Source organism: Eubalaena glacialis, chromosome 14, assembly GCF_028564815.1.
Source record: "Eubalaena glacialis isolate mEubGla1 chromosome 14, mEubGla1.1.hap2.+ XY, whole genome shotgun sequence".
NCBI lineage: Eukaryota > Metazoa > Chordata > Mammalia > Artiodactyla > Balaenidae > Eubalaena > Eubalaena glacialis.
The window spans coordinates 31,675,812-31,678,689 of NC_083729.1; the positions used below are offsets into that span (position 1 = coordinate 31,675,812).

Sequence of the window (2,878 nt, forward strand, 5' to 3'; positions counted from 1 at the left end):
GAAGGACTCCTCAGCACAGAGGGCAAAACCCAATTAAAGCGGCACTCCGCTCAAAACCAGGTGACCAAGTCTTACACCTTCCCCCCCCCGCCCCCCAAAAAGGAAAATCTCCAATCAAGGCATCCCAGTAGGGAAGTACACCCTGGTGTCCGCACGCTCGAGGTTCTGCCACTCACCAGAGACGTCTCAAAGATCGGACAAGACCAAACCAGACCAGCACTGTTTCATCCTCCTCCTCCGCCTCTTCTTCCTCCTCCTCTTCCTCATATCCTTCAGGTGGACCACCTTCATCGTGTTCATCTCCGTCCTCATCCTCCTCTTCCTCTTAGCCTGGGGCTTCGCCAAGATGGCGGCGCCCATGTTGCAGTGCGTTTCCCAGGGTCGGTGGTTTGGTACCTGAGGAGGGTCATGAGTCTGGCCCCTGGGGCTGCGTGAGGCCCACACGGGCCGCTCAGGGGTTTCTGGTGGTGCAGAAGGCTCGGGGTCTGTTCAAGGAATTCTTCCCCGGGAGGGAGATGAAGACAGAGCTCCCAGAGCTCTTCCACCGCGGCGCGGCGGGCAACTTGCCCCAGATTATCTACACGCGGCTTCGACCCCACGGCCGGCTCACTTCACGTGGGGCGTCTGCTGGCGCTGCTGGGCCTGCGAGCAGGCCACAGCACGACTGCGCTGGTGGGAGGCGCCGCGGCGCGCCTGGGAGACCCGAGCGGTGGTTCCACGGAGCGCGAGGCACCGGACGCAGAGCACCTGCGAATCAACGCGCCCGCCCTGCGGCAAGGGCTCAAGGCCCTGGCGGCTGATCACCAGCAGCTCGTCACTAATGGGCAGACCCCGGGCAGCTTCACCTTGCTGGACACCTCGGCGTGGTCCCAGAAGTAGCACCTGGGGCACTTCCTAGCTGCAGTGGGCGGCCACTTCCGCAGGGGCACGCGGCTGAGCATGCAGCCTCAGCTCAAGAGCCTGGAAGGCATGAGTTTGGCCAAGTTTTGTTGTTGTTTTTTTAAAATTATTTATGTATTTATTTATTTATGGCTGTGTTGGGTCTTCGTTTCTGTGCGAGGGCTTTCTCTAGTTGCAGCAAGTGGGGGCCACTCTTCATCGCGGTGCGCGGCCCTCTCACTGTCGCGGCCTCTCTTGTTGCGGAACACAGGCTCCAGACGCGCAGGCTCAGTAGTTGTGGCTCACGGGCCTAGTTGCTCCGCGGCATGTGGGATCCTCCCAGACCAGGGCTCGAACCCGTGTCCCCTGCATTGGCAGGCAGATTCTCAACCACTGCGCCACCAGGGAAGCCCCTGGCCAAGTTTTTAATACCAGGTGCTCCAGGCCTATGATTGCTGCTACCTGTTCTAGCCTCATGGATGCCGGGTCTAACTAGGTGGATCTGATCAGCTGGGCAATATCGTGTCTGGATATGAGTTCATCCGTAAGTTCACTGGAGAAGACATATTTAGACTCTGTTGCTCTAATTACAACTGGAGCAAAATTGGGAAAGTCCGCTGGCAATGCTGTTTGGCTAAACAGATAAGACATCTCCATTTGAATTGTATCAATTCTTTGTGAGGCAGCAAAATGATTTGGTAGAAAGGTCCCTGAAGCTCTTCGCTTTTCTGCCCCTTCCAGAGATTGACCACATAATGTAGCTGCATGTCAGAGAGCCAGAAAAGCGGGGTTGTCAGAAATGACTCGCTGCAGAGGTAACAAAGCTTGTTCGCGGACAAGAAGGACTGGAGTCTGCCAAAAGGTGTGCACAAGCCCTTTATCATAGTAGCATAGATGCGCTAGAGGTCATGTCTGATCAAACTCTTTTAGAGTTTTTAAAAGAAGCTTCATTTTCTGAATTAGTTCTTGACCCTGGAACAAGCATCCTAGATACCTGCTGCAAAGCAAATGCCATTTCAACTGGACCCCGAGCGTATCGGATGATATCAGAAGGCGGAATCAGTATAAATCACAGACAAGTAACACATTCTGAGACTGTTTTAGTTGTTGGACAACGTATTCTTAAGAATGGACTTTGGTTACTTAAAATAAGAAAAAGAAATTTCTACGTTATAAAATGGCTTCAGCAATGATGAAAAATCCTTCTGGTGGTTCAAACTTATCCACAATTCATTCTCAAGACATACAAACTTATACCTTCGCTTATGCAAATCAAACAATAGGCAGGCGGGGGACAGGGGAGAAGTGACTCAGGAAGGCCTCATAGGGTCCTGCTCGGTAACACGAGAACAAGAAGGTGCAGGACTTGTAGGCAGCCCCGTTCAGCTACATCAGACGTGCGTGAAGGGGGTCATAGATATGAAGTTGGAACATGCCCAACCACACCCAGGACTCTATTTCCTGTCACATTTGGCTCAGTCTGCTTTGAGGAGGGATAGAGACATCTGTGTGGCCCTTCTCAGGACCAGCACAGGCAGATCAAGCTGAGAGCACCGAAGTTCACTTGTGCTGGCAAGGAGCCATCAGCCTTGAAAACAGTGTCCATTTATGGTTTACCTTTTCCTTTGTCTCGGGACATAAAATTAGCAAAATTTCTCCTGCAGCCAATCACCGTTTTCTGTGGGCTTCTTGCAGAAGCGCCAGCTGTCACTCCATGACTCACATCACTCCACACAGCACATTCTAACCTGAATGACACTGGCCAAAATGTACTAGCCATCGGTCCCGCCTGCTTTGAATTTCCATCGTTGCACAGCCCAATCTTAGCAGAGGGAAGCCCGCTCAAGGAAGCAGAGCTGAAGGTTAGCTCTGACCCCTGACTTGCCATGTGACTTTGGACAAGTTAGTCTGAACATCAAATTCATCAGAAAAATAGGAGTGAATACTATCTGCCCTGAGGTAGATCCAATGAGGGAAGTAATGTGCGTGAACGTGCACT

General features: G+C 52.4%; 1 pseudogene; it reads left to right on the forward strand.

Annotated features, from left to right (window-relative positions):
- The first annotated feature begins 346 nt into the window (after nucleotides 1–346).
- LOC133104959 (tyrosine--tRNA ligase, mitochondrial-like) lies at nucleotides 347–2,072 on the forward strand (annotated as a pseudogene).
- The last annotated feature ends 806 nt before the right edge of the window (nucleotides 2,073–2,878 follow it).